This window comes from Monodelphis domestica, chromosome 4, assembly GCF_027887165.1.
Source record: "Monodelphis domestica isolate mMonDom1 chromosome 4, mMonDom1.pri, whole genome shotgun sequence".
NCBI lineage: Eukaryota > Metazoa > Chordata > Mammalia > Didelphimorphia > Didelphidae > Monodelphis > Monodelphis domestica.
Genome location: NC_077230.1, coordinates 369,784,914 through 369,799,497, shown reverse-complemented (window position 1 = coordinate 369,799,497; position 14,584 = coordinate 369,784,914).

The following is a 14,584-nucleotide window of genomic DNA, read 5'->3' as shown; positions in this document are numbered from 1 at the left end:
TCTTCAGGGCCAGGCACAAGGATGTTAAGGAGACTCTTGTTATATAAAAAATAAGTTATTTATTGAGAGTATAAGGATAAAAAAGAATTTCTAACTATAAGGGATTCTAACTCTATCCAAATAAAGCTCCCTGGCTCTGCAAGGAACCACTTCTCCTGTTTCCACAGGTTACACTGATCCTTCCTGATCTGACTAACCCAAATTTTCACTATCCTACAATAAACTAAACACTATTATCCTTATGCAAAGTATATAACTCTTAATTTTGTCTCCAAGTTATAAAAATAACAAAGGCCAGCTGGCTGAGCCTCAGCAAGAACCAAGTTAGGACTCTGAGCCTTAACAGACTCAGAGTCCAAACCAAAGACCAGATCTTTCTTTGGTCTTCTCAGATATAAAAAGCATTTTATCTAGCACCAATAGAGAGTCACTAGTGTTTCCCAAGTTAGAAAAGGAAAATCACTTAGCTCCTTCAGTTTTCCCTCCTTTCCTTCTACCTCAGACAGTGAGGAGAGAGAGAAAAGATGTCACCTGCTCCCAACACTCTGAGAGAGTATAAGTAATTGCTACTCCCTCAGAGTAACTGCCACTCCCAGAGACCAAATGCCACAGAAAAACCTTTAAAACCTCCCGGACACAGTGTCAACATTTGAAATTGACACCCTGCCTTAGATCTGGTTCAAACACCAATTCTTCTCAATCCAGCTTCTCTACTTCTTATCTCTAAACTAATATAACAAGACCCAATTTCTAATATCATCCTTATAATAGACATATAAAGATCATAAACCCCAGATCATCTGCATTATAAGTCCTCCGTCTTTTGGGGAAGTTGGGCACATTTTTGTCCTTGGTTGGCAAGAGATATAGATCATGGGGGGGGGGGGGGGGCTGAGTGGCTCAGTGGATTGAGAGCCAGGCCTAGAGATGGGAGGTCCTGGGTTCAAATCTGGCCTCAGATACTTCCTAGCTGTGTGACCCTGGGCAAGTCACTTAACTTCAATTTTCTAGCCCTTACCACTCTTCTGCCTTAGAACCAATACACAGTATTGATTCTAAGATGGAAGATAAGGGTTTTTTTAAAGATATTTAGATCATGTCACAATAACTGTGGGAAGTAGGTGCTATTAATATTGCCATTTAACAGATGAGGAAACTGTGACTTGCCCAGGGTCATACAGGTTTTTCCTATAAGCAGAGTCTAACTCTACACATTTATAGATAGAGTATGTGTTTTTGCTATTAATGTCATAAGTATTTTCCAGGAAACAGGCAGATTCCATGGAAATCTGTTTTTTCATGCTCTGATCTCAAAACAGCAGCTGTTCCTAAAAGACTGTGCATATTTAGAATTATGAGCAGATGTCTAGATTTAGCCACACTTTCATTATTTAGAAACCACCTTTCAATTTTAAATTGAACTGAACCAAATTGAGTTGAATGTCAGAAATAGAAGTCACCCTGCAATACAGAACCCAGACTATTAGTACTGGAAGAGATCTTAAAACATAGACCAAAAAATGATTGACTTGACAGTATGAAAGCCCTGCACATCAAACCTGAAGGAGACCTTAGGATAAAGAACATCAGAGTTGGGAGGGTTCTTAGAGCAGACACAGTCAGTGCTTGCCAGTCAACTGCAGTCCATGCTGGCTACATGATGGCCATTGCGCTCATTCTCTTTTCCCTCCCAGTGTCTCCTGGCTCTTCAAATTTCAGCTTCCTGATTAGGACCTTGGATTCTGGTGAAATTTGCTTTATGATTTGCATTCGTGGTCTGGAGACACTAGGATTAGGACTTAGGGTATTTGTAGCTAGGCAATTTTTTTCTACCTCTTTCCTATATTTCCCACTTTAATATCTCTACCTTGGGAGACTCTACCCCCAGAACCAACCCTGGGTTCTGTTAAGGTAGCTTCCACCTTAGCTTGCCCAGATCCAGGCCCCAACATCACCTCCTGGACATTTCTAAACATGCTTCCATGTGTACCCAACCCACGACTGTTTTCTGCCTAGCTTTTATGTATTGTTTTCCCTTATTAGAATATAATCTCCTTAAGATGAGAGACTCTCTTATGCAATATATGCTCCGGAGCTACTCTCCCAACTCCCCACTCATACTGGCATACTGAATCCCTAGAATTCATCTAATTACTCAAGGCTTCAGGCTTAAAAATGAGGGGCAAGTGGAGGTGCCTTTCTATTGTATATATTATTATACTATTACATTATATTGTGAAAGGATTTTTTACATTCCCTTTGTCTATTTTGAGTTAATCAATCAAGAACTAAAAGAACCCTTACTTAACACTTAGTATGTCACTAAGGAAAAGAGTTCACAGGCCACTTACTAGGGAAAAAAAAGTTCACACCCCCCAAAGGCCATAAGCACTGCCCCACCTTGGGCAGTGCCAGGCAAATTTGGAGGCTATGATTGGTTCCTGTGAAATGGGAGAGAGACAAGAAGTGATGTCAAAAAAAAGGGCTATAAAAGGCAAGACCAAGGAGAAGAATGCATTTCTTGCTTCTCTCTCTCTCTCTCTCTCTCTCTCTCTCTCTCTCTCTCTCTCTCTCTCCATTGGCCCATTGGTGGGACACATTCTTCAGCGTGAGCTCTGGTGCAGACTCATGGTGGTGAGAAGATCAAATTTAATTCTTCCCTGATTATAACAATGAAAATACTTAACTCTCCTGTTAGATTTAAAATGGTTGAAGGCCTTAAACTGTAACAGTTAAAAGAGTGATGTTGTAAACTGTAGTGAGTTAAAATGATGGAAGATATAAATTGTGATAGATATAAGAGAGGGTGAGTAAATTTGACCGCAGAAAATATGTTTCACTACAGTGTCTTGGTTTTTAAATCAAATATAAGGTGGTCACCAGGGAAATATTCCCAATTATTCAAATACCCAAATCAGCTGGGTTTTATAGAGATTTTAATTAATACAAATGTGGAATTAAAGAAAAGAGAGAAAGAGAGAAAAAGGAAATAAGTATGAAGGGCCTTAAGCCAACATGGCCTAGACCTGAATCTTAAGAGAGAGAGATCAGTCAGTCAGTCTTTTAACACTCACCACAAGGTCTGTCTAAGCAAGGATTCTAGTGATACCAGGCCAGCTCCATCTCAGCTGACTTCACCAGAGAGAGTTCCAGCCAGAGTCCTCCTTAAAGAGCCTTCCAGCCAGAGACTGTTCCAAAGGACCTCTCTCCAGAGCCTCCAGAGGGGCAGAGTCCCCTCAGAGGAGCTCCAGCGAGACCTCCTTAGAGATTGTCCTCCAAGAGCTTCCCTTCTCCAGAGCTTCTCTCAAAGAGATTCTTCCCAAACAATCCTCATCAGAGATCCTCCAAAAGGTTTTTTTTTCTCAAGAGCTTCTGCTTTTTCTTATATAGGGGTTTTTCTCCTATGTCACCTCCCCTAAGTCCTTACATCTACCAATCACTGTAGACGTTTTCCAAAGGACTGCCCATCTGAATTCCTGCTAAGTCGACTAATCTCCTCAGTAAGTCTGAACCAGAAAAAATGCTGCTGTGTCAACTAATCTCCTCAGTAAGTCTGAACCAGAGAAAACACAGCTGAGTCAACTAATCTCATTAAGAGAAAACTTGCCCGACCCTTTTAGGTACCTAGCATCTCATTGTATCAATTCTAAAAAACAGGCATGGCTCAAAGAACTCCTTGCCTTATTATAAGCATGGGTCCAAGTACTTTCATTGTTTAGCAAGGAGTTTTCTCCCCTAAAGCAGTCTTAAGTATGAGTGGAGTAGAGGTCCTCCCATAGCAAGGATTTTTCTCCCCTAAAGCAGTCTTAAGTACAGTGGAGTAGAGGTCCTCCCATTTCTGATCCTGGCGAGTTCTCACATCAAAATGGGGAATGTTTCCCAGTAGGGAATTTGTTCCAATGGAGGATTCCTCAATGTGGAAATTTTTAACATTCACAAGTCTGAGAAATTTCAAGATTTACACTCCCCTGATTGTGAAGATTAAATAGTAACTCTGACTATTTTTAGATTTAATGCCCAAAAGTGTAAGCACCCTACTTAAAAGTTAAGCCAAGGCTGACTGAAACTAATTCTCCCTGCCCAGAGGGGCCAGGAGTAAATTACTTAAGCTCAGACTAGATATCTTACCTTATCCTCTCACTGATTTCTTGATTCACTCTTTCTACATTTTGTAAATAAAATCTCTTTGGAATTAATTAAATTCCTGGCAACCACACTCTTAAATAATCAAGTTCAATATTTTAAAAATTAACCCCTTTTCCCCCTTACAGTGGTCTTGGCCTCATGTGTTTTGAAGGTTCTCATCAGTTTTTCAGAGTCTCCTGGCTGTTCATATTTTGGCTTCCTGATTAGGACCTTGGATTCTGATGAGATTCACTTTAAGACTTGCATTCCTGGTCTGGAGGCACTAGGATTAGGTCTTAGGGTATTATAAAGATAATTTTAGGGTTGTGACTTAAAATCTAGATTTAATTGGTCACCAAGGGAAATCTCAAATAAAATACCCAAGTCAGTCTGGAAATTTATGGTAATTTAATTAATATAGAGGTAAGCAATTTAAGGAGAAGGAGGGAAGATGATATAGGATTTCTCCTGCCTGGCCTATGCCAGGGGGAGTTTAAAATCCCCACCTCTAGGTCTCTAAGAAGATTAGAGGCTTCTAAGAGGATAAAGTTGGAAAGTAAAGGAGGAAAACTCAGCCAGAAACTCATCACCGAACCAGACAATAACTTGTAGCCACACTAAGATGCTGAAAGGCCCAGCACGCTGCCACCAGCCAACTCTCCGCCACCAGAAAAGTCTCAGAGAAAGGAAGTGCCCCAAATATATAGATCTTTCACCCTTCTGTCTCCTCCTCTAAATTTTCACATCTACAAATCACATCAAAGGCGTTTCTCCAGGACTGTGCATACTTTTAGTTCTCATCTTCTTTTGATTAGATTATATTTTTAGAGTTACTTAACACTTCTTTGTTAAGTTCACCTTTTGTTAGTTACTTGACCTTTTTGTGATTAATTTAACCTTTATAGTTACTTAACGCTTTTTGTATTAAGATCTTAAAATAGACTTAGCTTAAAGATCTAGCTTCACTATAAGGTAAGAGTTAAGTACCTTCATTGTTCAATCAGGAGATTACAACTTTATCTTTCCCTAAAGTATGGTCTGAGTAGGGTGGAGTAATTTAGAGTTCACAGTACTTGTAGCTAGGCAATTTTTTCTACATCTTTCCTATATTTCCCACTTTAATATCTATCTCTACCTTGCTATAAATAAAAACTGCTAACAGTCATTTTGACTTAAGAAGTTAATTCTTTTTTATAAATGGTTACCACAATAATGTTTTTATTCTTATATTTGTCAAACCCATTTTTAATTATTACAGTATATACTACTGTATATAATGCATGAGCCTCCATGTTTATAAATTGGCATTAATTAGTAAGCCAGACTTAATTATAATTAGTTTCAACTAACCCTGTATTAATTATATTAATAGTAATATATCTAATTAATTAGAAAAGGATATTTTGTAAAAGCCCCAAGGGGGGGGCAGTAAGACTGGGACCAGAGTTCCCCAAGTAAGGGTGAGGGAAAATAATAGAGGAATACAAAGGTAGAAATTAGAGGGACCTCGCCTGTAGGTAAGGGAGAGGGGAGAAGATAAGAATCAAAGATACACACACAGAGTGAGGTCAGAAGGGTCTCACCTGCTGCTGACAGAATGAGTATGAGTTTATTGTAAGCTAGTAGATCTTTTAAAGGTACAAACCACAGAAAGTAAAAACAATTGTCCATGAAAAGAGTCCATGGGAAAGTGTAACAAGAATATAGATAGCGCAGCTGGGGTAAGATAACGGTTCCACGAATCATCCAGGGTTCATGGAATGGTCAGCAATCTTGTTATGGGAAGCTAAAAGGTGGAAGCAAGGGCACTTGGACCCATCTCAGACAGACCATGAGATCTCGACCTCTGATGAGGGTTCCCAAATCTTTATCTTAGAAGGACCCAGAGTTATCAACCTGTGACAGTATTCCATTATGGCTATATAGTAGGAACAGTTGGCATAAAACATTCCCCAATAAATCTGTGACAGCAAAGAGGCTCAAATGGCTTGAAAGTCATAGAGGTGGGAGGTCCTGGGTTCAAATGTAGCCTCAGATACTTCCTACCTATGTGACCCTGGACAAATCACTTTATCCCCAATGCCTAGCTTTTATATCTCTTCTGCATTAGAACTAATACACAGTAATAATTCTAAGATGGAAGGTAAGAGTTGTTTTTGTTTAAGTCTGTGACACACTTTCCCATAAGGACAGAAAGTCCAGGAAGAAATGGGCACAAGTTTAGAGAGCACATGTGGGAATGGAGTAATTTATAGTTCCTGGAAGTGCTTTTGCTGGAGTCTTCAAGATGCTCCCTCTTGGGTATTTTTTATGGCTAACATTTAAATAGAGCTTTAAGGTTTACAATGTGCTTGACAAATATTATCTCATTTTATTCTCACAATAACCCTGGGAGGTAGGTGTTTTTACTCCCACTTTACAAATGAGGAAACTGAGGCAAATAGAAGTTCCATGACTTGCCCAGGGTCACAGAGCTATTACGTATCTGAGGCTAGATTTTAACTCATCTTCTTGACTCTAGGTTAAGCATTTCACCACCCAGCTGTGTAACTTTTCTGCTAGGCTCTTTGTGGAGACTCACATTTGATTTCTTCATCATCTCATCTGTCCTTCGCTCCAGATACAGATCTTATTATCTGTCATTCCAAGGATGTTGCAAAGACAGACACTGAAGAGAAGAACGAAGCCCTTCAGACTCTTCAAAATTCACATGGCCCCTTTGGCCAAGGCACAGGGAGTAGACCAAGACAGGCCAATGCCCAGGATCTGAGGTTCTGCTCCTTTCCCCACACCCCAACTGAATCCTTCTCAGGGGTTAGATGGATCAACTCTGCTGCCAGGCACTGTTATCTCTGATTATCTCTTGATGTTTTTACACAAGTCTCAGAGAGCACAGCCAAGACCCTCAGTTAATCCAGACAGACTCCTAAAGTACCAAAAATGTCCAGGCCACATTCTCCTCTAGTGAAAAACTGAGATGGGTTGATCTCACCTCTTTTTTTATTAATCGAATTTTATTTTTTCAATTACACATAGAAACAATTTTTGACAATTGTTTTATAACATTTTATAATTCAGATTCTCTCCTTTCCCCAACCTCTCTAAGACAGTAAATAGTCTGATATAGGTTATTTCAGTGCTTATATGCAATAGCCTAAAGACTGGATCTCATCACTTAAGGTAGCATCAGGTGAATTTATGAATTGACTCAACCCACCCTCCACCTTTACATCTGTAACATAGAATTACGGAGTTGGAAGGGGACCTCCATCATCATCTAACACAACCCATACCTGTAGTAGATTGCCTGTTATGGCATACCTGATTGCCTATTCTGGAAAACCTGAAAAGCAGCTGTCCAGCCTCCACCTGGGGGATTCTGATGCAACCTATTTTTCTTTGGGATGATTTCTAAGTTCTTCCTTACATTGAGCACTAATTTGCCTTTCCGCAGCTCCATTCATTGCTTTCTGCCCTTTTGGCCACATGGAATAAGTTGAACCCATGTCTGACATGGCAGCCCTTCAATTGTTGGGCCATTTTTCTGATGCCATGTAGCAATTTGCCTCTTTGCTAGTTTTACTCATCACTTTTTTTTAACCCTTACTGTCTGTCTTAGAATCCATACTAAGTTTCTGTTCCAAAGCAGAAGGGCAATAAGGGTTAGGCCATTGGGTTAAGTGACTTGCCCAAGGTCACATAGCTAGGAAGTAGCTGAGAATAGATTTGAACCTAGGACCCCCCCCCATCTTTAGGCCTGGCACTCTCCCCCGCCCTGACTCTTTCCTTCTCTATATCTCTATCTCTCTGTCTCTCTGTCTCTCATTCTCTCTCTCTCTCTCTCTCTCTCTCTCTCTCTCTCTCTCTCTCTCTCTCTCTTTCTCTCTCTCTCTCTCTCTCTCTCTCTGAGCCACCTAGCTGCCCTTGTTATTGTTCTTTTAAATGAATTAATATTTTAAAAATGTATCCATTTTAATTTCTTTTTTTTAAACCCTCACCTTCCATCTTAGAATCAATACTGTGTATTGGTTCCAAGGCAGAAGAGTGGTAAGGGCTAGGCAATGGTGACTTGCCCAGGGTCACACAGCTAGGAAGTGGCTGAGGCCAGATTTTAACCTAGGACCTCCTATCTCTAGGCCTGGTTCTCAATCCATTGAGCCACCCAGCTGTCCCCATCAGTTTTAATTTCTAATGCAATAACTATCAGAAGATACTGATGTAGATAGGCAATGATAGAAGTGGGACCCTCATGTTCTGGAATCTTGTACTTTTCACCAGTTAGCACTAGTTAATTATAAATTGCAAAATTTGTATTATAAATTGGTTAACCATGCTGTATTATTAATCACTCATAATGATTTTATTCTGTTTTGTATTTCCATCAGTTTTGTACTATTGTGTATTATATTGTTCTGAATTTACACTGAATTTACACAGTTCTATAATGTTAGGCATTATTAATCACCTATAGTGGTCGTGGACTACATTGTATTCTCCCTATGTTCCAGAAGGGTAGAAAGACTTCTCCTACACTGACAAATGATAGAAGGTGGGACAATGGGGGAAAACATGAAACATGCACTAAGGGCTCTGGCAGTTCAGGGAACTCTCCACCACCACCACCAAAATCTGCATATGGTGCTTATTTCCTTTTTGGTGTTCTCAGGTTCACTTATGGCATGTTGGACCCAAAAGCACATCTCTTCCTGGTGGTGTGCCCACCTTCTCAATACCCCTTTTTGGAGGGTTTTTTTAATTAATTTATTTTTTATTCATTAATTAATTTATTATTACATAATTCATGTTCTTTCCCTCCCCCCTCCCAGAGCCAATGTTGGAGATTTTGTGCCTGGAACTCTCCTTAACATCCAGGAGTGGGCTATTCTGGGAAATGGTGGTGATTTCCCTGGAACAAGAGGTGACAAACCCCAAGACCCTCAAATGTGAAAACCCTGATCCATATCTTGGGTTATTCTATCGGCCTCAGAGGTCATTCTATCAACCCTTAGACCTGTGGTGACCAACCTATGGCACATGTGCCAAAGAAGGCATGCAGAGACCTCTCTGTGGTCACACCCATGCCTTCACCCACCAGAGTTAGTTATTAGAAAGGCATAGAGACTTGGAACCTCCCCACCCCTCTTCCCAGCAGCCCAATGGGAGCACTTACTCCTTCCCCTGAGCAGAGTATTCAGACCACTCCCCTCCTTTTCTCTCTCCCCTGTCTGGAGAAGGGGTGGGGAGGGGGGAGGTGACAGTAGTTCTGGGGATGGAGGTGGGGCATGGCACACAGTCTCCAAAAAGGTTTTCCATCACTGCCTTGGGCTACTCCATCTGCTATTAAGTTATTTCACCACATTTAACCTCTTCTTTAAATAAAATGTTTTCATGTCTCTGGACAGAATGGAGTTTTTAGCCCTCTAATTCTTTGGGTAAGATCTTACTACAAACTTTGATGTGTTTATCCCTGTAATAGTTAAAAGAGTTGGAGCCATAAACTGTGGCAGTTAAAATGGTTGAGGTCATAAACTGTAGTGAGTTAAAATAGTGGAAGACTTAAATTGTAGTAGATATAAGAGTGGGTGAGTAAATTGTGACTGCAGAAAATATGTTTTCACTACAGTGTCTTGTTTTTAAATCAATATATAAGGTGGTCACCAGGGAAATATTCCAATTATGAAATATACCCAAGTCAACTGGGTTTTATAGAGATTTTAATTAATTAATACAATGAGGAATTTAAGAAAGAGAGAAAGAGAGAAAAAGAGGGAATAATGAGAAAGGGATAAGCCGGCCCTGGCCAGTCCTGGCCAACCCAGGCCTAAGCCCTAAGAGAAAAATCAGTCAGTCCTTAATCACTCACCACAAGATCTGTCCAAGCAAGGATTCTAGTGACACCAGGCCAGCTCCATTTCAGCTGACTTCACCAGCTCAATCCTCAATCTGAATGTCCGAATGTCCCCAAAAAAGTCCCAAGAGAGACCCTTTAAGGCAGCCTTTCCCAGCTGACTGTTTCTAGAGAGATCTTTTCATCTCCTTTTAAAGGGCATTTTCTCCTATGTCACCTCCCCTAAGTTCTTCCATCTACCAATCACAATAGAAGTTTTCCAAAGTACAGCCCATTCTGAATTCACACCTGAGTAGACTAAACTTTTGAGTAATCCACACCTGAGTAGACTAAAATCTCTGAGTAAGTTCTCACCTCTTTGTTCCTTGTAAGTTCACAAGTTGCCTGACCTTTATAGGTACTTAGCACCCCTTTGTATTAGTTCTAAAAATAGGCATGGCTTAAGTATGGGTCTAAGTACTTTTCATTGTTCAGCAAGGAGTTTTCTCCCCTAAAGCAAGCTTAAGTACCAGTGGAGTAGAGATCTCACATTTCTGATCTAAGTAGAGTTCACTGCCCAAATGGGGAATGGTCTTAATCCAATCTTATGAAGTAGGGTCTGGGAATTTTTAAGGTTCACAATCCCCCCTGATGATCATTGGGAGACTAGTCTCCCCATTGATCATTTAACATAATCATCTTATAGTCCTAAATGCATGTCTAACTACAGATATATGCAATATTCAATTTTCTAAGAGAAATTAGAGTACTGAGGGAGGAATAGAAAAGAAAGAAAGCAAAACCAATGTTTTGCTAGGCACATTGACAGAAAGCCAAATTAGGGGCAGTCCCTTTTGGCATAAATGTGTACATTTACAATAAATGTTCAATCAATGCTCAGTTCAATCAACCATATCCAAAGTTCATTCTTGATCTTCTTGATGTAATGTGGATTTTCTGGCATCTTTCTACAACAATTCATTCTCTGGGTTTAGGAGTTATCAAACTTCTTTCTTGAAGATCTTTTCTCGAACAAAATCAAAATCTTGAATTTTATATATAAAAATACAATCTTAAACAAAAATCAAAAAATTCTTGGATTTTAAATTAAAATAGATCCCACAACAATATGGCCCGTATAATTTGGAGTTTTCAGTAATTTTTAAGAATGTAAAGGCGTCCCAAGTCCAAAAGTTTGAGAACCATTGATCTAGCCCAACCCCCTCATTTGACAGATAGGAAAACAGAAGCACAGAAGAAGGGAAAGGATCTGTCTAAGGCCACCAACAAACTAGTAGCCAGGGGCTGAGACTAGCATGTAGATTCTCTGACTTTATATCAGTGAGTCTACCAACATTTATTAAGTCCTTACTATTTTCCAGGCATGGTGTAAAGTATTGGGGATATGTAGAAAGGTTGAAGGTCACCAACAAGCTTCAGATATGTGGGTGCGTTAGGGGGTGTCTACTCCAAGCAGGGTGAAGATTTCCCCTGGCAGAATAAACAGATGAGAACAATTTGTTCCAATTGGCTATGCAATTGGCTGAAGCAGGACTGAGCTTTGTCAGACACAGAAGACACTAAGACTATCCGCTACATCCCAGGCCATCTCCAGTCATCCTGGTTTTGTCTTACCACCAGATTTGGATAACTCTGGAAGAGAGAATGAGGCTGACAACTCCACACTCTGCCTCACTCAAATCCAATTCACAAACCAGTTGACGTATCACCCTATGATGTGCCAGATCCTCTTTAAAACTAAGGACAAACAACAACTATGTGCTAGGCATGAGGTAAATTACTGAGGGTGTACAGAAATGTAAACACAATCCCATCCCTCAAGGAACTCACATTCTAAAGAGGGAGATAGCTTTGCAATAACTCCCTAAGCACAAAATACAATCAGAGAAGATGGAAGGTGATATGAAAGAAGGGACAAGCCGATAGGGGGAATAGGAAAAGGCCTCCTGCAGAATGCTTTAGGGCAGAATTTGCAGGATCTTAGAGTTAGAAGCATCATAAGACCATAGAATTTAAAAATGAAAGCAACTTTAGAGATCATCTAAACTTCTTAATGATCCACTTCCCCATTTTACAGAGGGGAAAAATAGAATCCCAGGGTAGTTGACTTATCCAAGGTCACACAGGTAGTAAACAAAAGAGCTAAGATCCAGAGCCCCTCTTTTCTGCCTACCATCTACTTTTTTTTTCCTACCAGATTTCCTCTGGAAGACTATAGTTTAGCTTGGATTACCTAATTCCAACAACTACCTTAATTCTGGAGTCTTCTTTTTCAAAATCTGTGTACTATATGCTCCTAATAACACTGTAGTTGGAGTCAGACTACCTAGATTTTTAAGTCAATGCTATCAGGGCATTTTGGCAGCATAGTGAATTGAGCACCAGGCCTGGAGCCAGGAGGTCTTGGTTCAAATCTGGACTCAGAGGCTTTCTAGCTGTGTGACCCTGGGCAAGTCACTTAACCTTAATTGCCTAGCCCTTACATACTTGGAATTGATTCTTAGACAGAAGATAAGGGTTATTTGAGAGAGAGAGAGAGAGAGAGAGAGAGAGAGTCTTACTGCTGTCATTCACTGTATTTGCAACTTAGGCCAAATCCCTTCTTCTCTTTGAACCTTAGATTCCTTATCTACATAGTGATGGAGCTGACTCTATAAAACCCCTTGTAGCTCTGATGACTTCATATGATGAGATTCTGAGTTCCAGTGGTCAAATCTAGCCACCTACATCCAAACTATTCAGTAGTTTGGCCATCTTTCCACCCTAGGATACCCGTTTTTCCCCACTCCATGTCTTACCCACTGAACAATCTCTTTGTTCTATTTCCTATCTCATTCAACACAGTCCTCAATTCTGTACCTTCATTGATCAATCTTCAAACATAGAAACTACATAAAAAGTGTCACCAGATTCCCCTAGCCTGTTGGTATAGGACTCTCTCTTCATTGGTGGCAATCAACACTCTGCCCTTTTGGAGGTGGGTGGGTAGAGTAGGCAAGAGCTCTCTTCACTCTCCTGTTTTCTTCAGTCTCTTCAAGTCTCTTTGGAATTTTGCTTAAGCTCTTTAGGTGCTTCTGGCTTTCAGCTCCCAGAAAAAAAAAGATGATGATACCATTATCTTCAAGTTGCTGAAGAGAGAATAAGCCTGGGAAGAAGTCAGCATAAAAGGAGTTGACAGGCTCCATTCTGTTCCTATCCTCAGCTAGAAAATTGGGGGAATTTTCCCTGTAGTTGAGATCTGGTACTCCCAGTGAGAAAGCTCTTTTACTTGGTATTGTCCAGCATATATTCTCATATATATACTTTCTTTTATTTTTTGTTATTTATTTGAATAAATGAGTTTTTATATTAATGACTATATGTGTTTACTGGGTGACTTGTATTTAGTGGGAAGGGAGTCATGTCTTGGATGTAAGGATTAGGTCCTCCTTTCCCCATTCCTAATTAGTAATCAGAAGTTTAACTTGATTATGAAATCCATATTCCTTAAACTAACAATATTTAAGAAAGTAGATGGACATAATTCTAGCTGTATACATCCTCTCTGAGGAAAGTAGAGTGGCTAAACTTCAATCTCCAAATCTCCACTTTTCCTCCCCCGCTCCTGGGGAAAGGAATAAAATCTTCCCGCATATGTAGCATGGGGGCTGTTGTGTGACTTGAAGGGAGGTAGAATAAACATCTCTAAAGTCTTCACCACCACCACCACCACCACCACCACCACCACTACCCATTATCCTTCTCCAATGGCTTTGAGACTTGAGTTATAAGAGGTAGTTTCTAAAACATCCTTTTGGATTTTAGAACTTGACCATGGGGACTTCTTGGAGAAATAATAATTATTTCACAAACTTATGCAACAGGACCTCTGGGAATTCTTCTTGTCTGGAACATTGGCCTTTACTCTGTAGAGAATGTAGATGAAACTTTCACATGATAAAGGACTGTCAAAATAGTTTGTAGGGAGAATTTAAGATCAGAATAAAAATGATCCTAGTAGCTATCACAGTGTCCAAGTAACCTTGGAGAAGTCACTCAGCCCAGCTGGGTCTCAATTTTCCCTCTGAAAATGAGGGTAAATATTCAACAATCAGTTTTCTATATTTAAGTATATATATATATATGTGTGTGTGTGTGTGTGTGTGTGTGTGTGTGTGTGTGTATTATATATATATGTTATATATACATATATATAACCCATTTGAAGTTTAATTTGCATTGTGCACACTTTTCTCCATTTCTTTCTTAAGTCTAGTCAATCAGAGCAATAAATCAAGCTCTGATTTGTAGCATTTTCCAATCTCCAGTGTAAATACTCCCAATTAAATTTTAACAATCAACTCCTTGAATGAGATGATTCCAACACAGAACTTAAACGATCTCTAAGGTGCTTTCAGCCCTGTGACAGTCTGGCTTGGATCTATATTTCATTAGAAGTCAGACGACAGAGGGCGCCCCAACCTATTCGGTAGAAATAAGGATTCGAACTCATTGCCACCAATCTCTCTAGCCAGCCCTTTCTAGACTGATTCTCCGCAAGCCCGCCTACTCCCCAAACTGAAGCTGCCCCGCCCCTTCACAAAGTTTTCTCCAATCAGAAATGACCTCTTA